Source organism: Acomys minous (genome assembly GCF_964271855.1).
Source record: "Acomys minous genome assembly, chromosome: 20".
Lineage (NCBI taxonomy): Eukaryota > Metazoa > Chordata > Mammalia > Rodentia > Muridae > Acomys > Acomys minous.
In genome coordinates, this window is record NC_140502.1 from 2,079,256 (window position 1) to 2,101,486 (window position 22,231).

At 49.4% G+C, this 22,231-nt stretch overlaps 1 protein-coding gene across 9 annotated transcripts in view; it reads left to right on the plus strand.

Annotated features, from left to right (window-relative positions):
• ZNF536 (zinc finger protein 536) overlaps positions 1–22,231 on the plus strand; it is a 478,014-nt gene that overhangs the window by 133,434 nt on the left and 322,349 nt on the right. The gene's annotated exons all lie outside the window — the stretch shown is intronic.

The window sequence follows — 22,231 nt, forward strand, 5'->3', positions numbered from 1 at the left end:
CTCAAGGCCTTGTTGTGACTCTTGCGGGAGGAAAATGTCTACAGCGAGAAGGCTGGAAGTTTTCCCTGGTTTATCCCCGTTATTTGAGTCGGAAAAGTGTTGATTTCACACCGCGCTGAGTGTTTTCCCTCCCGCAGCTTCTTGGTGGGTGTATTCTATGTTGAGAAAAAGGAGCAGTTAAGGAAAGCAATAGTGGGGGCCACCAACGGGATGGAGGGAGGCTGTCGCTTTTTCAGATCCCAAGGTGCCCTCTGGGGTGGGGTGTGGTGGGTGTGCAGCTCAGGAGCTCCTGGGCCTAGAGCTGGCTTCTGGCTCGGTCCCTCCTCGGCATATCGCAGGCAGGGAACGAATTTTGGTTCCTTTGCTGCTGGGTTGGGAAAACAAGCCCGTGGTTGCCAGTAAGGTTCGGAATCTGGCTGCCAGATAAGGGAATGACTGCAAAAACTATTTTCCCTCTTGGGAGGCAAAACACAGATGGGGGAGTTCGGAGTCTTAACAGCACTCAGCTGCTACATTGGTGGTAGGAGTTCTGCGGCGCATGCGCGGGTCCGTAGGCCTCTTCAACCTGCCTGTTGACGGAACAAGTGCTTGGGGCTTGTTCTAAAACCTCCACACTGTGAGGTTCTTGAGGTGGGAGAGGAAGCACTTCCGTCATGCTGGCCACTTCCTCCCCCCTCCCCCCGCCCCCGACTTCCTTTGGAATGGGGAGGGGAGGGAAGCGAGAATGAACCACAGGACTGATTGTCTCCCGCATCGCCCCGCCCCCCACCCCGCCCCCCCCTGCCCCTTGCCACTTGGAATGCCATGGCTTCTGCCTGTGGGGGACACACCCCATCCTTAGCTTAGGCAGCTTGCACACGGTAGGACAGTGCGTTGTGGCTCACCAGGTTTTCCAGCACCAAGGCATGTATTTTTGCAGCTAGTCAGTCGCTGGCCTATGTAACTTTGGGCTTCCTTAGGACGTAGAGGACAGCCGCGGATGTCTCCGCTCATACGCAGGAGACATGTTCGATAACGAGGCTTGAAGCCGCAGACCCCACCAAACCCAACACTTACTCACTCTGACCTTCCTACATGCCTGCGTCTATGCGTCTGGCACAGAAGATAGCATGAGGATAAAAACAATTGCAGTAGTATCTATTTATAAGCGCGATGTCAATGTGGTCTTTTGACCAGGGGACAGGGGCCGGTGTGGTCTGTGGGGTAGCCCATAAGCAGGCACGGGAATACTTTTTTTTCTGGATGGGAAATGCACACCTTGGGATGACTGTGTGTGTGTGTGTGTGTGTGTGTGTGTGTGTGTGTGTGTGTGACGTGACCCGAAAGTATGATTAAAACTTTACTTCTGAGAACAAATTTTTATCCTCTGAGGCTCCATAGTAGACAGGAATTGGGGACAGGTAAAGAATATGTGGGTACCTCTCTCCCAGTCTCTCGTTGGATTTCAGGCCCCGGGGAACACAGGCTCCCTGGGTCCTGATTTGGACCCCGCCCTCCCCCTTCGTCCTTCCTCCCCCCCATGGTCCTGCACTTAGAAGAGCTAACAGCCAGTGAGAAGAGACAGCCCTGAGCTGGCCCTAAGCCACTGTTCCCTGCGGGGGGGTGGGGGGGGGTGGGGGGGGCGGGGGGTGGGGGGGTGGGGGGGCGGGGTACATTCCCTCACTCCCACCCTTGCAGTTGTTTGAAAAGGACACTTGACTTTGTGAAGTCTTTTTTTTTTCTTCCCCTTGTATTTTTAATGATGAACACTGGAAGCTTCTGGAAGGACCACTTGTTCTTGTTCATGTTGTATCTCTCCTCAAGCTCGACCTTGGCCTCTCATCTGGCCTTGCACTTGAGCGCTCGGCCTTTGGAAACATCCTTATCCGTGATATGTTTGTTCAGGGAGATGTCCGCAGAGAACCCTGTGGACATGAGGTTACTGCAGTTACAAACTGACACACACGCAAAGTCTTGATCTCTGATATCCTTCCCTATTTCCTTCTTGCCCACGGTGGTGGCTGTCACCGGGAGAGGGGTCGTGATCAATTGCAGCCACCACAGGTAGTCTGAGTGCAACACTGACGTTCAGCAGGATGAAGGCTTTGCATCCAGCAAGAATGAGCAGCTTTCCCAGGTTGCAGCAGCCACACAGCTGAAAGGTTTTATGAAGTCTTAGGTAACTGGGGTTTAGGCTGGGGAGTCCCGGCTACCACCTACAGCCCCAGGATGGACAAGGAGGCTGAGGCAGGAGCATCGGAAGACCTCAGCCTATCAGGCAGCAGAGTAAGCTGCAGGCCAGCCCGGGCAGCTTAGAGAACCTGCTCCAGAATTAAAAAGCCAAAAGTCCAGTTGAGGTAGTGGACAGCTGTCATCCCAACACTTGTTATGCTGAGGCCGGAGGATCATGAGTTCAAGGTCAGCCTATCCAGATTTCTTATTAAAGTAAATTAACAATACAAACGGATGGGAAAGTGGCTCGGTTTGCCTAGCACGCATCTGCTCCTGAGTACTGCGGAAAAACTATGCCAATGAAATAAAAATAAAGCAGAAAAGCCACAGAAAGAAACGCACTGCGGTGACCCACTGACTTCATGTGTCACTACAACATGAGTGTCCAGAGAATATGTCACTAAAGAGGGGAGACGCTGCTGCAGGTCCAGAGTCCATCCCTCTCGAAGCCCCCCCCCCACGGCCAGGTCATGAGGGCCAGGGGCCTCCAGAGGAAATGGTACCCAGAGCATCTAGGACGGTCTCTTCATTTCTTCCCCTTCAAGGGTCCCATAACCTCAGTCCCTCCCTGTAGGCCAGAAGTTGGATCGTCCTCAGCCATCAGCCCTGTTCAGGGAGACGGTGGAAACTACATGAGGTGGCAGGGCTCTGGGGACCACAGATATGCTGAAGTCAGAGGCCAGTACTGTTGCGTGGCGCTACTGACGCTAAGTCAGCACCCTTTGCTCAGTACTCCTCACCTTAGTTGAGCGCTGTGGGGCGGGGGCGGGGGCGGGGCGTGGATTTTGGGAGTGGAGAGGAGCAACAGAGATTGCAGTTTCTATGTGAAACGGATAAGGGGTGTGCTTTGTGCCCTACTGGAACTTGGCCAGGATACTTCGGGACTCCAGGAGGTAAGGAGAGCTCATAACTCCTTTGTAGGCAAGGAGGGAGGTGGGGACGGGGGTTCTGACGCCCCCCCCCCAGGGAGAACTTTAATCCTAGAGAGCAGGCAGAGGCCACTTGCCGATGCCTACGCAGTCCTTGAGATGATCTCAATCCACATGGAGCCCCTGGCAGGCCGACCTCATCATGTATTTCCATCTTCCAGGCTTGGAAAACTGAGGATGCAGGTGGGGGGTTGGGGGGAGGGGTGGGGGTGGGGGTGTTAAGCTGTCTGCCTCAGGACGCATAGCTGGCAGGTGGCAGGTGGTACTAAACCCTTAGCGTTTCTCATCGCTGTGACCAGACCCTTGACACAAACAATTGAAAGCTGCGTGGTCCGTGTCAGCGGACGGTTTTATTTTAGAGGGCTCAGTCCTCCGTGTCCCTTGGCCTCAGACACTTAGACTGAACATCATGGTGATAGAAACATGTGGTAGAGGCGAGGAGGGTACGTCATGGTGAACAGGAAGTGGCACACACGAGACAGGAAACGGGTCAAAGCAAGATGCGCTCCTAAGGGTGTAACCCCAGGGACTCACTTCCTTTAGCTAGAGACCGTCTCTCAGGACAGCGCCACCAGCTGGTGGCTTAGGGATTCGCTATGCGGTGAACCTGTTGGGGGCAGTTCAGCTTTAAGCCACACACAGCACACAGGAAGGCCAGAGTCTCCTTGGAGGTCTTGGTGATTTAGAAGGATCATTTAGAAGGATCATTTAGAAGGGGCCGGGGACACCATGGTTAAGACTGTCCCAGCTGAGAGTGGGAAGCAGAAAGCAAGGAAACCAGTGGGTGAGGTGTCAGATGGGCAGGTGCTATAAGAAAACGCCAGCAGACGGATTGGAGGGGGGCGTTCTTCATTAAGGCATGGCTGCATTAAGCCATATGGAGGCCATCTTTTTTCTCTATTTTTTTCATTTGTCTTTAGTGGTTTTGTTTTGAGTTACTGTTAAGTGAACCCCACACCCTTGCACGTACTAAACACCACACAATTTAGCACTACACCCCGCCCCCCCCCCCCCCGCAGGCTGTTCACTTTTAACCAAAGAAAGCATCTTGAGGAACAGACTTGTCCCAGGTGTGGAGATCTTTCTAGATAACTGAATTAGAATTAGCCTTGCAATGGCTTCCGGTGGTCTGGTTTCCTCTGGAGGGATGCCCGGTGGCTGGTCCACAGCTCTGGATCAGCATGGCCTGGGCAGCCTTGTGAGCTAGTGGTGGGCTCTTGGACAGAAGTGGTCCCTCTAACCCCAGATCCTCAGGCTGGCCAAGACCCCAGGGGAGAAGAAATCCGTGCTGAATACATGCCATCCCAGCACTCTGGAGGGGGGAGAGGTAATGTGCTGAGCTCCAGGCAGCCTGGCTGCATAGTGAGGTCACATCTTCAGAAGCACAAAGGGGCTTAGTGAGATGGCTTAGTGGTTAAAGACACCTGTTGCCTGATGATCCGAGTTAGGACTCCCAGGCCCATATAATAAAAGAGGAGAACTTGCTCCCAAAAGGGGTCCTCTGACTTATACACACACACACACATACACACACACACACATACACACACACACACACACACAGAGTCACACACACACACACACAGAGTCACACACACACACACAGAGTCACACACACACATAACCAAACACATACACACATCGCACACACACACAGAGTCACACACATAACCAAACACATACACACATCGCACACACACACACAGAGTCACACACACATAACCAAACACATACACACATCGCACACACACAGAGAGTCACACACACATAACCAAACACACACACACACACACACACACACACACACAGTCACACACACACAGAGTCACACACACACATAACCAAACACATACACACACCACACACACATACATATACACACACATAACCAAACACATATACACATCACACACACAAATACATATACACACACATAGACACACCACATACACACACATACACAGCCAAACACATACGCACACCATACACACATATACATACACACAGCCACACACACATGGACACACCACATACACACATACATACACACAGACACACACGTATACCATATGCACACACACAGCCACATACAGCCATGTGCACACAACACACACACACCGTCTACACACACCCCATAACACACACAGAGTAGTGTAATAATTTTAAAATAAGATTAACATCAAGACCAGAGTCTTGTCAACGCTGTGGCTTAGATGTGGTTCCCTTGGGCAGCTCAGAGGCCATTACAAGCAAACTTCTCAGAGACTCCAGATCATTCACAGGCCCAGGCTCTCACAGGGTTCACAGCAGCCTGGGTGCTCGAACTCCCCACCTCATCCAGTGAAGGATGTCATCGACAGAGTCAGACTCCCGACCACTCAGCCCCGTGCGTTTCTACCGGGGTCTCATTCTCACATGAGCACAGCAAGCCTCGCCTCGCACAGATCTGGACAGGTTGAAGACCATTCCTGGGTTAAAGGACGCATTTGGGTGGGGGTGGGGGTGGGCTGCATCTCTTCTTTGTTACCATAGTTGTCACAGTACCTGTGAGTGGTGAGCTGTGTTTCGGGACGTTTTCCGTGACCAACTTCCGGCATTATCAGTTGCCATTATTGGAATTTATTGCAGAAATGATGCATGGCACTCCTGCCTGTCTTTCCATATTTTATGTCCTTGCTAAACCCAAGCTGGCCTAGGTCTGCTCCTGGTAACCCCCAGACCATGGTTATCAGTGTCTCTCTCCTCCTCCTCTCTTTTTATGGCTAGCAAGAAGATTACATCTTTACAAAAAATTTTCCTCCAAATGGGCATGGTGGTGGTACAGGCCTACAGCTCCGGCACTCGTGAGGGAGTGAAGGCCGGATTGTGCCTTCGAAGCAAGACTCTGCCTCAGAAAAGCCAGTGAGGAGACAAACAAAATTCTGTGACTAGCAAGCCGGGGCACTGGATGAGGCTGCAGTTCACGCTCCTCCGCTGTGGGCACAGGGCGTTCTCACGCAGAAGCGCCAAATAAAGCCAGGCCAGCACTGCCCCCAGCCACCCATTGGATGGCTCAGGTTAGAAAGCACAGCTAGTCCATGGAAGACACAGCATGGGCCAACAGAACCATACCAACAGCTGCATATGGATGGCTGTGTGTCTTGGTGTCAGGGTGGGGTGTGGGGGTGGGGTGGGGGAAGTGGGGGATGGGGGTGGGGGAAGTGGGGGATGGGGGTGGGGGTGGGGGAGGTGGGGGGGTGGGGGTGGGGTGGGAGAGTGGTGGGAGAGTGGTGGGGGTGGTGGGGTAGTGGGGTAGTGGGGTGGGGTGGGCATAGCTCTGACTACAGCTGCCAATAGCAGAGGAGAGGTGGCTGTGGAAAGCAAGGGAGTTAGGCGGCCCCATGTGGGAATGCTGGAAGCCACTTTCTTCTGTGCCACACCAACACCTGAGTCGCAAGTGCCTGCATGTCAGTGAGGGGATGTTTGAGACTTGGTTCTTGTCCCCTGGAGAGCCAAGTGGAGGAAGGACCCCTTGCAGCAACTGCAGGGCAAGCTGCCTGGGCAGGCAGTTTCCCTTTGCTGAAGGTTCTAGGTTCCTGTGAGTGGCCAATGCACTTTCCCGCCTCAACTCCACTTGGGATGATGGGCCAAGAGTCAGAGAGACAAAGAAGTGGTCCAGCACAGGGATGGAGGAGGAGACAGGACACCGACTGGAGGGACCTAAGTGTTTTCCTGGATGGCCTGAAGTGACATTGAGGTAGATTTTGGGACGAGGCTGCCTCACATCTTGTTCTCACTTCCTTTTGGCCCCTATACCTGCTCCGGCCATTTCTGCACAGTCCTTTCATCTGGTCCACACACAACATGGAGTTTCTGTGTGTGTAATATTATTTGTTTTTATTTCTGTAATCCCTTTATTGTTTGCACAACTGCTGTCAGACTGTTGCCTGAAAGTATCACAGGATAATTGCAGAACGCCTGCATAAGTAATTTCTTACGAAATCGGGCCTTGTCTGCATATAAAATTGTTTTTCGTTGTGGCATACACGGCCCTCATTATACGGAGGCTGTTTACAGGGTGGGTGGGTGGATGGGTGGGGGTGCACCTTGCCCACAGGCCCTGGGATGGGAAGGCCTGGCACTGAGAATAATAAAATATGATCTCTTCCTTTTCTTCCTTCCTTCCTTCCTTTCTTTCTTTCTTTCTTTCTTTCTTTCTTTCTTTCTTTCTTTCTTTCTTTCTTTCTATCTTGTCATATGACATTTCTAGAAGGTGACAGACAGACCAAGGCTGTGAGGAAGAGTCCAGCCTGGGCAAGAGGGAGGTGTCTGTCCAGATGAGGAGGGTTGGGTTGTCTGGTGCTCCTGGGAAGGAAAGGCCACTCACTTCTCCCGGGCTCGCGCTGGGCATCTCTTCCGACCGCGTTTCTGCGATATTAATGGTGTGTGGTAGTGAAAGAAATGTGTTTTATTCTCGAGTCTAACCCTGCTGTTATCAAAGTAACTTCCAGCTTATTAGCGACAAAGGACTTTTCTCCTCTCGGCTGCCCTGTTCGCCGGGGCTTCCTGAATTAAACTGCTATTTCCTGTCCTTCGTATGCATGACCACATCTGGGCAGCCTGCTCACAGCCCCGCTGCTTAATAACAATCACCGTCCCTTTCAGTCTCTGCTGATTGTTTCTAATTCACTCTGACAGATAGTGCCTGACAACTTGCTGGCTTCTCCCTCCCTCCGTGACCTGAAGTTACTCACGGCACTTATATAGTCTGTCATTTTTAATATTTGATTTCATTTTAAGTTATGTGTTTTACTGAGAAGATGAAACCAAAAAAAAAAAAAGAAAGAAAGAAAGAAAGAAAAAAAGAAAAAAGAAAAAAATGGAAGAGAAGGAGGAGGAAGGGGGGAGGAGGAAGGGGGAGGAGGAAGAGAGGGAGGAGGGAGGGGGAGGAGGAAGGGGGAGGAGGGAGGGGGTCTCTTTAACTGAACATAAGTTTAACCCTTCTTGCCCCATGGCCCTGTTTCTTCTTCCTGGGAAAAGGAAAATGAACCCAGAGGCTGCGCTTTCTCTCCCTCCTTCTCCATTTCGCCCTTTTCCTTTTCCTCCTGTTTCTTGTTTGTCTTGATTTTTTGAAGCAGATCTTTCTCTGTAGTCCAGGTTGGCCTGGAACTCACCATCCTTCTGCCTCAGCCTACCAAAGTGCATGACAGGTGTAGACACCCACACTGCCACCAGCTCCATGTCACATTCTTTCCTTCCAATGGCACTTGGTGGACGTTTGGGGTCCACTGTGACGCTCTCCGATCTGCAAACCTGGACAGCTTCTTTTGGGGGTGTTGCCATGGAGACATGGTATGGTAGAGGGGCTGAGGTACCACTACAGCATCAGCTTTGGTAAAGGTATCAGACGTGCAGCGACCAGCCTTTTTGTAAATGTTTCTTTCTGTACTGGTGGGCAGGGCAGAGAAATGTCAACTGTCTCTGGGTTGGAGATGGGCCGCTTGGTGTAGCATCTCCGGAAGAGTGAGGCATGGTGGGCAGCAAGGTTGAAACCGAAATTTCCCCCTGCCCTGTTCCGTCTGAACCTGCCTCTCACCAAAGGCCTTATGGGATAGGCATCTCCAAGGCTGGACGGCCGTGTCACTTCAAGGCCCACCCCACCCATGGTGACTCTGGCTTTGTTTGTCTGGAGACAAAAGCTGCTGTGTCCCCTTTGGCCCGTCAGAGGTGGAAAGCTGTGAGGCTGTGTGTTAGGTCAGCTTTGAAAATGGCCACCGCCAAATAAAGAGGAACTGTTCACCCAAGAGGCCTGTCTTATGCTTGTCTTACGGATATCTGTCTGTCTGTCTGTCCATCCCACGTAGCAGGGCAGCCAAAGTAGTACAGGAAGGAGAATCTGGGCTGAACCTCAGCTAAAGAACTTTCAACTTCCCTAATTGCCCATAGCTGGCCGAGGCACGGCTACCCTCTTCTTAGGCCCGTGAGCTGTCACTGTCACAGGGGTCCTGTGGCCCAGCTCCACCTCAGATGCTCCTCTGACCACCTGCAGCAATGATGGGCCAGCCCCAGGCACAGAGGCAGGCTTTACTGGTGACCTCAGGGGGACGAAACTTGCTTTCCAGATCCATCTTGCTAGAGCAGCCTGCTTTGGGCCTCATAGCACAGGTAGGGAGGGTCCTGTGGAATGCTTCTTTGAGGCAGAGCCAGACATGGACAGTAAAGAGCCAGGCCTGAGACTTGAGGTCCAGAGGGACCAGTCACTCGCTACAGGACTTCCTCACCACAGGTTCCTTTTTAAAGGCCGGTCCTGCTAGAGCTTTGGATCCACTTCTCGCGGGGGGGGGGGGGGGGAGGGGGGTAAACTGAGGAATTAGCAGCTAAGTGAACACACGGTTCATCATTTCCCCTTTCTTCCTCACAATGGGGTAGACGAAGCCAGGGAAAGAGCTATTTGAGTCCTCTTGTGATGATGCCTAGAGTCAGGTCCACACAGGTGGTTGGCTTTCAGCTCTCCGCACAGACCGAAGGCCTACAAACGCAGTGGTGAGGGCCCGCTTCGAAACGGGTGATGTGGCATCTCTCTACACTCAACTGTGCGCTCCTTATGGGGGAAGGAAGACAGGCTAAGAGTATAAAAAGGAAGCAAAGAAAAAGACCTTCCACACCACGGCTCTAACCTTCCGGGGCGCACCGGGTCTTCCCTCCTGGCTGTATATGACAGGGAGCCGTTGGCAATGATGTTGCTTTTATCTGTCTGCCTGTGGTCCTCAAGATTTTCCCCAGCTCTGTGAGACAGGAGGCCGGGGGCTCTCAGGGGAGCATCCATTGTAGGATTTGGAAGATGGTTTTTGCACTGGGATTTAACCTTTAACAATGGGCAAATTATGTCCTTTTACCTCCTTCCCCCAAAGGACCACTGGCCTATCCTTGGCCCCTGAAGTCAAATCAAGGCTTGGCTTCGTGTTTCTCAGCAGGTTTTCACGGATTACTTGTTGGGTTGGGGCCGAGCCTGGGAGTCCGCGGCCGACAGTGGGGGCGGCCATCATATGTATTACTTGGCTTTTCTTGTCACGACACAATCCTGACAGACAAAGCTTGGCAGGGGAAGGAGGTTAGCTTTTCGTATTCCCCTTTTTATTGTTTCTTTTTCTGTTTATTTTTGAGACTGTAATTTGGTTACAATGGTTCTCCTTCCTCCAAATCCTCCCATATACCACTCTATGTGGTCCTTCAAGTTTATGGCTTTTTTTTTTTTTTTGGTATCAGTTGTCACTGCATGCAAATATGCATTTGTATGTGTGTGTGTGTGTGTGTATTTCTAAATATAACCTGTCAAATCCATATAACGTTACTTTCATGGATGTCTTCAGAGCTGAAAACACTTGGCACCCGACAACCAGTTGGCGTGCTCTTCCAGGGGCAGGGTCACCTCTCCTGCTTCCAGCTCTAGTGCTTGCCTACAGTTCTTTGTGTAGGGTTGAGACCTTGAATGTCCCCCCCCCTTTCTCCCCCACCCCCACCCCATGTAGTTCGGCACCCATGTTGCTGTCCGTCTTGTTCAGCTCATGTCTAGGAAGTCATGTGGTTGAGACTTTACCTCCTGAAGTTACCGGAAGACGCGGCCTCACAGCACAGCCCCTGTTGTTCTTTCTGCCTCTTAACAGTCTCTCTACCCTTTTCCCGCAATGTTCCCTGAGCCTTAGATGTGGGAGTGTACTGTGGACGGATCCACTGGGGCTGAGACATACAGAAAGCCACGCCATACAGACAGAAGGGACTGGGCTCACCTGAGGGTTAACCGATAGGTTGTGGTTTTTCGGTCTTGGTCTCCATCCGTCTCAAAGAGAGGTTCCTTGGTGAGGAGCGGAGACTGTGTGTATCCGTGGGTATTAACACAAGTGTTGTCTGGGGTTACATGTACTTATTCACAAGGATACAGCTCTTCGTGTTGGGCAGGCAGGGCAGCTGAAGTGGCCCGATTCCAGTCATGGGAGCTTGCTGCTCAGGCAAACAGGAAGCAAGTTGCTTAGGCAGGGATGGGGCTTGGCCTAAAACTTTCAGGCCCCTCCCCTAGGCCCTACATCCACCAGCTAAGCCTCACGTCCAACGCCACTGGCTGGGGACAAAGTGTTCAAACACATGTGCCCGGGGGGGGGGGGGGGAGGAGGGCATTTCACAGTAGGATTATAGCGTCTACTTCTTGTTTGATCTTCTGCCAGCGACCCTACCCAGGGGGAGGGACAGTAAGCAATCCAAGCTTTCTGTGAAGTCATCAAAGCAACATCGCTATCGTTTAGGTTCATGTAGACCTGAAAACCCCCTGGTGACATCATTTTTGACCCCTTGACCTTTCCCAGAATGCATCTCATTCATAGAGCTATAAACTGGTATTGTCCCAAGCCTGTCCCTGGGGTGTCATTGGTGGTGGGTTTCTGGAGGAGGCCACCTACAGGAGAAAGACAAGGACTTCTTCAAGGGAAGAAGTTGTTAGTCTCCTTGACACCAACCAAGGCAACTAGGAGCTTCAACTACGAAAGACGGGAGACACACAGAAAGCCACCGTCATACAGGCAGAAGGGACTGGGCTCACCCGAGGGTTAAAATGATGGGAGCCACGATGTCAAAGGTGAGAGGAGAAATTCCTTCACCAGAGCGAGGGGGAAAGGACGAAGATGCTGCCAATACTGCTGTGGCTTGTCCTACACCAACTACCATGCAGTCGCTTAAAAAGGCAGAACCCTGAGAAGTTGGACAACTCAGGAAGCGCAGAACAGGGGCCTTCCGGGACCAGGGGCAGGATGGGGAGTGGGGCATTGGAATGGGACCTTCCTGGACCAGGGAGATTCTCACAAACAGACTTGGGTGGGAGAAGAGCGACGTTGCTTGAAAGAGGCGGGGTTTATTTCAAGCATATTTGTGCCTGGCAGAGGGGAAGGTGGCATGGCGGTTCACCCCAACCGGAAGCAATAGGCAAGAACCTTGGAAACACTAGGGTCAGGATGGGAGGTGTGGGGAAGGATTCCGAGGCCGCCTTTGGAACTTGGGGTTTAGGAAATGGGAGAACAGCACAAGAAAACTTGTGGACAGGAGCCTGAGGCATCTGTGATTAACCCCCCCCAAAAAAAACCACACACACACACACACACACACACACATACACACACACACACACACACACACACACACACACACACAAACGCATCGGAGCACTCAGTAACAAGGGGCCCATTTGCTCAGCTGCAGAAGTGGATATTGTCCTTGCTCACGGTGCCCACGGGAAAAAGAGAGGTGGTGCAAGGGTAATTTTGACGCAGGGTGTCAGCCTGGGTCCAGCCTACCCCTTGGGGCTTTGTTGCAGGCAGTCGCCCTGATGCTTTCAGGCCAAGCCTGTGAGCAGTGCTTGGCAACTGGCTTTTAAAATAATAAGAGTCAAATGATTGCTCTTTGGAAAACAAAACCCACATTTATATGCATTGGGGGTCCTATGTGTTCTTTTTCTTCCCACACATATACAAAAGATGCGCTCTGGGCGAGACAAGGAGGTGCTGTATGCCAATGTCAAGAGCAGGCAAGGACAGGGAAACAATTGACAGACGCATCCATTCTGCTCTAACTTGGGTTCCCGGAGTGGAATGTTAGTTTGTTCAACTCTCCGCGCCCTGCCCTGCTCACAGTTTGAACGTGTTGACGGAGCTTGGCTTCCTGGCTGGAGGGTCAAGCCCCTGGGCTTTTAAACATGCTTATATGAAATCCAAACACCCATGGTAACTGGCCATCTGAAGTCAAGACTCAACTTATGAAACGAACGCGTAATTATCTTGTTTATTCAGGGTATAAATAGAGTCCATGCATTTTAAAATTTTTCTTCCTGATAAGGACTTTGGCCAGCATTCGGTCTTTAGATAACTCCTCCCCCTCCTCTTCCCCCTCCTCCCCTCCCTCCTCCTCCTTCTTCTTCTTCTTCTTCTTCTTCTTCTTCTTCTTCTTCTTCTTCTTCTTCTTCTTCCTCCTCCTCCTCCTCCTCCTCCTCCTCTTCCTCCTCCTCCTCCTCCTCTGCCTCCTCCTTTTCCTCTTCCTCTGCTCCCTCCTCCTCCTCCTCCTCCTTTTTCTCTCCTCCCTTTTCAAATTTAGGGGTTTGTGGCTTTTATTTTTTAATTCTTATGACAGGATCTCATGGTGTAGCCCAGGCTGGGTTTGACCTGACAGGCCTGGTGCATCCGTCTCTGAATGTGGGATGTGTACATGCACCACCACACCTGGCTTCTTCCTCACATTTTCTTATTTTCTCCTCCGTAGCCCTTTTCTCTCCCCCCCCCCCCATTTCCTATTTCCTCCCTACCTCTCTCTCCTTCTCTCCTCTTCCAGAAGAAGGACTTGCTGAAGCCATCACAGCTGGCTTAGAAGCAAGACTAGCTCCTGTCCCTTTTGAGACGGGGGACATCACGTGGCCTAGCATCAGATTCACAGAGGCAGTCGAGGATAGCCTCAAGCTCAGGATCTTGCCTTTACCTAGAGAGGGCTGACATTACCAGCCTGCAGCACCACGCCCAGCTTTGCATGGTGCTGAGTACGGGACCCAGAGCTGCATGCCTGCTATGCAACCCTGGCTGTGCCCCGAGGCACACTTAATTGCACATCTGCTTTGGTGGATGGGGCCACCTGGCCTCGGAGGGCACTGCGTACTTGTGCACATCTTTGCTTCTTTCCCACAAAGCCTGCATCACCTTGGATAGATCAGCTAAGGTCCATGTTAACAGAGGCTCGTGGGCCTGAGGTCGTCTCTGGCCTCGTGTGTGGGGGACAGTTCACATCTGGAGGTGGCTCTTCAGGCTTTGCCCCACTTCCGTCTCTCTCACCTCATCTGATTTTTATTATATCAAGCACCACCTGCTTTTACACTTAATTGTTTTTTTTGGGGGGGGAGACATTTCTCCTTTTAATGAAATATTTGTGTTTCGTTTTGTTATAAAAATAGTATGTACGAATTTTGGGTTGGTTGGTGTGACAAATGAATGTTTATTTTAAACATTCACAAAATTATATAACCGAGCAATTATTAATTCGACCTATTCAGGATGGATCTCATTATTCCCAGAACCACTACTTCCTGCTGCCCTGCAGGGGTTTCACTGCCCCATAGCCATGACGTTTTTTTCCCCCCTCTGTCCCTTCCTTACAGTCCCCAGTGGTCAGTTGTCCTTGTGTGCTTGGTCACATCTGTCAAAGCTCTGAACCTCAGGGAGCTTTCTCAGGGTTCTGTCAGTTCCCTTTCTAGATTGCCAGTATCTTTTGTTTGTTTGATTCTTGTGTTGTTTGTTGTTTTTAGCTGGTGCCTTGCTGTGTAGCCCAGGCTGTCCTCACTTGCCATCCCAACGCCTCAGGCACTTTGGTGCTAGAAGCATGGGTGTGGGGCCCCTGGCCCAGCTGGACTGCAAACCTCTTGAGAGCAGACACCCTGCTCTTCTGTGCCTCACCGACTAAGCTAGCTGTCAGCCTGTTTGTCATTTATCGTCTGCGTCTACGTGCATATGTAACTGACAACTGTATGTATGTATTTGTCATCTATATATCCAAATATATTATATATATTGTGTCATCCATGTATATCTATGTATGTACGTATGTACGTATGTATGTATGTATGTATGTACATGTGTATGTATGTATGTATCCATCATGTATCACCTGTACATGCCATCTCTCAAACCATTTATCTGTCTGTCATTTATTGATCACCTATATCTCTATATCAACTACCTATTCTATCTTTGCATCCATTTATCATTTACCTACTCAATCAATCAGTCATCTATAACTTGTATTTTCTAACACTTGTTCTGTCACCCACCTATCTACCATCTACATATCATGCCTCTGTTAATCCACCATATCTATCCATCTATCTATCTATCTATCTATCCATCCATCTATCTATCTATCTATCTATCTATCTATCTATCTATCTATCTCTTATTTATCTCTTACCCATCATCTATATCAGTCTACCTACTGTTTACCTATTTTTCATCTCTCCCTCTGTATTCATACAAGGTACAGCTGACATTATAGTTAGAGGAGACAGGTGATGAGATGAGCCCACACTGAAACCAGAAACCCATCCTCAGTAGGGAGAGATGTCATAGGACCATTAAAACGGGGAACAGGGACTTAGGCGGAAGACCTACGGCAGAGATGCAGTGTTTGGAAAGGGACTTCTGGGCTGTGTTGTGACACCAGGTTTTAAACCTGGACAGAGCACTCAAGATTATGGGAGAGCCAGGAGACAGACACAGGCTGGATAAATTTGAGTTACAGAGCGAAAAATTGACACGAAAGGATGAACTTTGCTTCTAGCCTTTGACAAGCTTCCATTTGTTCGTTTCTTACTTTCTCGAGGCTTTCCCCACCTCAGGCATCTTGCCTTGCCTTTGGAAGGGCCCACGTCACGCGCCTTCCCGTGGCAAGGTTCACAAGTGGCTCTGCTCCGTTCCCTGTCAGGTGGGGAGGCGGAGGGGGAGCGCAACACACGAGGAAGCCAGCACTCACATGCTAATATTTCATTTTAATCTCGAGTGCCAGGTTACTTTCCAAATGAAGTGTCTCAGGCAAGGCTCTAACTTACATGAAATGAAAGAGTTTAATGCTAATTAAATATCATCTGGCTACTGAAACTGTATTTATTGATGGTCTAGGGGACCAGCATCCAGGTGGACGGGCTGGGAACCCATTGATAATGACAATGCACCTTTGGTCCCAGGACTTCTTTGATTATACATGTGTAACACACACACACACACACACACACACACACACACACACACACACACTAACGCTATGAACAATGGGATGGGAATATGCAAGGGATTTTTTTTTCTTCTTTTTCTACTGGGTAGATAGACCATCTTTGGCATTTATTTGACTCAGTTGGTCTGGTGTAGCTCATAGTCTCTGTGTAAGCAACCTTTGGGAAAGTCACACAACGCTGGCCCAGCACACAGGGGCTGTGGAGTAGAGTATACTGTGTGGGCAAACGCGGACCTGACGTCGGCCATCACTGACCTCATCCAGGGGCATCTCATGTCCATGAGTCTCAGCTCCAGTTTCCTCCCTCCCCCTTCCTCATTTTTCCTCCTTTCTTTTCCTCAGTTCCTACCATTGCTTCCTCCTATCTCTGCTCTGGTAACCGCTGCCACGGGCTGAGAACATTGGCCCTCATGGCTGCTGGTTTCCTCACTGTAGGTTTGATTCTTCCTTCTGTTCGCATTTCCCTCTTAGGATCGTCTGAGCCAGGGTCTCCTGATCCATACTTAGGGCGACTCTAGAATAGAGTCCTCCCCTCCCCTCTTTTTTCTCATCCTTCCAGGACATACAGATGCTTTGGGGCCATGGTACAGGGATGAGGATGGAGGGAACGCATGCCTCTTACTCGCTATATGAGGGTTATGCCCAGGGAAGGGCTGACGTGGGCAGCTATGTGTGTATTAACATGGGTTGTAGGTGGGCAGCGGAGCCTGGAGGCACATGATTCTTGTCCGTTCTCCAGCGTCTTTTTGGGATGGCTTCTCTGGCCTCGGAATGGCGTGAGCGATGGCCACGGCCCTGTAGAGACCTCCCATCCTTGGAAGGAGTTGGTTGCTCATGAGAATCCGGGTCTCCGTGTCACCGCAGTTGTCTGATCTTTCCCAGGTGCAGGCAGGAATCTGAGGCTCCACACAGCATCCCTTGGCTTCACAGCCTGGGTGGGTTTCTCCCCAGAGTCAAACTGAACCAATGTGGGCTCCAAGTGCAGACTCTGAGCCTTGCCCACCCTGGGGAAAGTCCATGAAATCTGTAGGGGAAGGAGCAGCCGTGTTGGGAGGAGGAGCCCTGGGTAAAACAGGGTCCTGAACATGTCTCTTTGCTGGTGAAGGACAGTCTAACGACTCTGAAGAAGCCGGGCGTGGTGGCGCACACCTTTAATCCCAGCACTCGGAAGGCAGAGGCAGGCGGATCACTGTGAGTTCGAGGCCAGCCTGGTCTACAAAGTGAGTCCAGGATGGCCAAGGCTACACAGAGAAACCCTGTCTCAAAAAAAAAAAATCTCTGAAGACTCAGAGCCCGTTCCACAGGAGTGAGTAGGCCTTACTCCTTGCCTTCAGGCAAATACAAAGTCACCCATATCAGCTTGTCTACAGCCCACCTATAATTTTAGCTTCTGAAATTTCTAAATGAGCTGCCTTAATGGGGTAAATTTAGCAAACTTCCTGCGAGGTGTTATCCACTCCTCTTCCTCCAACTGTCCACACAGACTCCTGTACCACCTCGCTAACGTTTGCTGTTTGCAACCAGAGCCTTTTCTCCGTTCGGGCTGTCTGGCAGCCGCGCAGACATCCCATTTATGTGATCTATAATGAGTTTATTAGTGTCTCGCTGCCTTGTTGCTATTAAGTTTTATCAGTTTCGGATTCAAGGGCCCAAGGTTAAATTTTCAATAGAGTTTTCGCAAAGTTTAAGTGGGATTAAGACTGTTAAAAATAAGTCCAAATGGTGGAAGCATACAGTACGATGCCCAGGTAGGTCAGTGGGCTTATTTCTACACACCGAAGGGTTTTGAGTTCTTATTTGGAAAGGTACCACTTGCAGATGGCACCGCAGGGACCCCCGTTCTGTGTGTGAGTGTCAAGGCTCAGACTCACGTTGTGTTGTTGCACACCGACCCTGCTATGCCAGGCTTGGCGCTGCCAGTGTCCCAGGGTACGGTGTGACTGGCTGCTGCTTTGACCTGGTAAATAAACAGCTGAAAGGGAAGAGGACAAATGCTTCCACATCGTACAAAGGAGTGAGTTACGATATTATTTTCTTGCCGGTTCCATAAGATAAGCGGTCGTCCTCTGAAAACAGCGCGCCTGTAATTGAATATTATTTACCTGGATCCCTTCTATAATTCTTGAGGTCCCCCCCCACTCACCCCTGAAACCAATTCAGAAATTTCTTTAGTGGCTTTAATCAGAATAAAGAGGCTCTACTTTTTAGGTTAAGAGAAAAACCCCAGTAATGGGCTGAGCTGTTATTATGGAAAGTTTATTATTATTATTGGGATGTAAGCTAGCTGGGGGCCTTAGGCACAGAGCAGTTGGATAATTTTAGCTAGCTCCTGGATCCAATTAAAACAAATCTATGTTGTGTCCACAGGAGGGGGATCGGCCAATCGCTGAATCGCTCTCCCCTCGAAGGTGACACACCTGTGGCATTCTCCCAGCTAAAGAGAAGGGTTTGGGATGTGGAATGTTCTAAATCCCCTCATTACTGCCTCATGGAAGGCAGGCACTTCAAGCGGCTCCCCATTTATCTGAGATTACCAGTTAAACTTCTTAAAAGAATATTAGAGTGTTCTTCAGCAATGGCGATGGTGCGGCTGTGATTAGGGCCGTGGTGCTCCACTTTTGGGGGGTGGGGAAGACTTTCTCTTGTGACTTAATTTAAAGCCCTGATTGAGCGGCATCTGGGCTGGGGTGCGAGGTCTCACCCTAAAGATCTTACCTGGTGTCACTAAAGGTGCATTTAAGGATATTTGAAATAAAACTCCAGGTTGTTTTGTTCTTTGGGGGAAGCATTTGTACCATCAACATTTTGAGCATGAGCCAACAGCTTGCCCCAACTGTGACTACAAATTACAGTAGAGTGTATGGATTGCTGGTGGGACACTATTTGAGGAAGCCTGTATTTTATAGAATGTCACTTTTATGCACAATTCAGGTGAAAGGAAGGGGGGGGGAACTAATTTAGAAAGCAGGCAGCATTCTCTCAAATGCTGAGTATGGAAAAATTATGTTTACGAAAAAACTCAGCTCTGAATATGTTTTTCTATTTAATCATTATTACATCAATCATTAATATCAATACTTAATAGCAAGCTGATAATGTAGCCAGTAGGTGAAACAGCTATTAAAAAGTGTAAAAAAATGATTAATCAGGTATGGGGGTATTAATGTTCTCCAATTATTTAATGATAAGTACATATTTTTGAAAGTGTTTGTTTTTTAATAATCGACTGGAATATTAGTTTGCAAAAATGTAATTGCTTCTTAATTTCACATCTTCGCTTCTTTGTGCCGGGTACAAAGGTAGTATATTTCTGTAGTTATTGTTCGCAACACTCCCTGTAAAAAATCACGTTCATTTCAAGAAGCTGTTATGGTATTGATTCTGGTAAAGACTTCCATTAACTGACCAATCTAAATCTCATAAGTGATGTCAGGGTAGTTATGCATTCTCCTGGTTCAAGTATTCAGCCATTACGTTAGAATGCAGGCAGTGTCTGAATATGGCTGTTAAATTATTTCTAAAATACCGAACCAGAACAGCTTAACAGTTCTGCAGTTTGAGACTGACACAAAAATGACAATCTGCCACCTCTTTGTTTTTTAAATATTAACGTTGTATTGGGGTAGTATTTTTGGAGTAAAAAACCTGTGGCACCAGAGGATAACTGACATCAACAAAGGCAGCTGGGCTTCATGAAATAATGGAACAATAAGACCCTTGCAGCCGCTCTCATCACTCCAGTATGTTAATTAGCATTCTGTTGTGGCCGCAACACTGAAAACATGTAATCTGTATTGGTGTACTGTACAGCTGTGAACACGCGTTCTTTTTTTGTGAGTCCCTGGAGTTAGCCTTGCCATTGGCATACGCATTTGGGCCGAAAGTCAAGCCATCACCCCTAAAATAGCACACTATAGCGGCAAAATGTCATTTGTCTTTTCTTATTTCTTTTTTTTTTTCCCCTTCCCTCAATGCCACATGCTCTCTCCAGTGATGTAATCCAGTCTCGCTGCATCTGCCTCTCTGCTCTATTTTTGCAGAAGGATGGAGGGTGGGATGGTGTGTGTGTGTGTGTGTGTGTGTGTGTGTGTGTGTGTGTGTGTGTATGTGTGTGTGTGTGAGAGAGAGAGGGGGGGGGAAAGAGAGGGAGGGTTTATAAGACCACGGTTTCCCAAAAGCCAAGTTGAAAATTCATTTTAAAATAAATCTTTGCATGATTCATTTAAAAATGTACACCCATAAGTACGCGCGCGCGCGCACACACACACACACACACACACACACACACATGTTTTTTATTTCTGTAAATTTGCAGAATTTTCCTAAGTGTCGTGGAGCATTCAGCGTGGGGGTGTGTGTGTGCAATATTCAATGATTTGTAACATCACGACCTATAGGATGATGAGACCCGAGGAAAGGACTCTCAGGAAACTTTACCGTTCACCACCCTCATCCATATGGTACCCACTTGGGGTGGATTCTCTTCGCCCCATTTTACAGCTGGACAAACTAAGGCTGAGATACGGTACAAAGATGGGACTTGCTTGCCTTGCCGAGCCCACGGGTCCAGCCCTCCGGGAAGGAGGATGGGGTGAAGACAGCTAGCCATTCTGAGGGATGGAGGACCAGAGGCAGCCAGCGAGGGGCTGCGTGGGGACTTAGAAAGGCCCTTCTGTTCACAGGCCGTGTTTAGGGTCAGGAACAGGGAGGCCTGGCCCGAGGCTGCAGAGGGCAGCGCCAGGGTTTTACCCCATGGGCTGCTCAGAGTCTGACCTGCTAGACTTTGGCATTAGAAAAAAAACAAGAACAGATTCTGCTCACTCAGGTCGCCTTCTTCTCAGTCAGTCAGCGTGTGTGAGCGCACGCGTGTGTGCAAAGGTATGTGCGTATAGTCTCCCAGCCAGCTCGCACGTTCACTCCTTCTCCACAAAGTCTTTAACTCTTTACAAAATAAATTTTGATCAATGGTTAGATCATCTAGTTCTTTGAATTCCACCCCCCCTACTGTGATAGGGATCGTCTGGTAGCTAAAAACTTTCCCTACTTATTAGCCTCTTTTCTCTCTCCCATTTGATATGAAGGCAATACTAAAAGAGATTAAAACCAAAGGGGGGGGGAAACATATAAAAAAATAAATAAAACAGGAAAAAAAATTTAAAATACCCAAAGCAAAGGCAAACCTCCCTGAGTTTAAAGTCACTTTCAGACACTTTGGGCCGAGCTTCTTGTCTCTTTCTCAAAGATGACACCAGATAACTTTAGCTTTACCGTTTTCTCCTTCACACTCAAAATTGGATTGGGAAAATTACCAGAATCACAGAGAGTAAACAGCTTGGTGGGGGCAGCTGACCCAACTTGATTCTGTTTTGACTAGGAAGGAATCAGATCCTCTGGCACTTTGGTCATGAGTGTGGCCGTCCACGTGGGAGTGGCTTAAGGTTAAAGGTTAATGGCACCTTTTTTTTTTTCCGCCTTTAGCAGAGCAGCATCCTTCTCACTCAGGCTCTGGGGCCTCCTAAGACCTCAGTTACCATCATCCCTCCGGCCTTCTGTGATGAGGCTGATGCTGTGGTTTCCTTTTTCCTAGAAATCCACACATCCTCCACTGGTTAATGGCTCTTTAAATATTGAAATGGCTGGCAAACACAAAACAAAATAAAATAAAGCGCAGCCTGTCAAAGAAATAAGAACAACAGCAACAAAAATGTTGGTATCTCTTAGAATTTGTCTTCCTGGCCGTAAAAGTATATAATTAATAGGAAGAATTTTCTTCCAGATGTGGCTATACTATAATAGAGCCTTATAAAACGGCTACAGAAAGAAAAATTGCCGGGGAAGGAAGGCGGCCTCAATGACAGCACACCTGGGCCTGACAAAGATTGCATTTAGGGACTGCTGTGCCTATCACAACGCAGAGAACCACCAAGTCCAGGGAGCAGCTGGAGAGAAAGGCCCCGCAAATCTGCATGCAAATAGCAGCATATTGTTAACTTAATCAGATGCCTAGGAAAAGATGCGCCAGAAAAGCCTAGGATGATCTACGCACACTCAGAAGCAGAGCTGAGCCGCGCGGTGGGGCAGCAATGGGGCGTTGGGGCTGCCCACTCTGAGCAAGGGGTACCCCTCCCAACCCCAGCTGCCACCCGCACCCCACAAGGCCTAGGCTCCTGGAACACACAGTGACCCCCTAGTTCTCTGAGAAGACGGACACACCGTGTACTGTATAGTTACATCAGATGCAAGTCCTGTTGTTCTTTTTTTTAATTATGGTATTGGTACAGGTGTTATTTCGCCCAACTATGCCATTC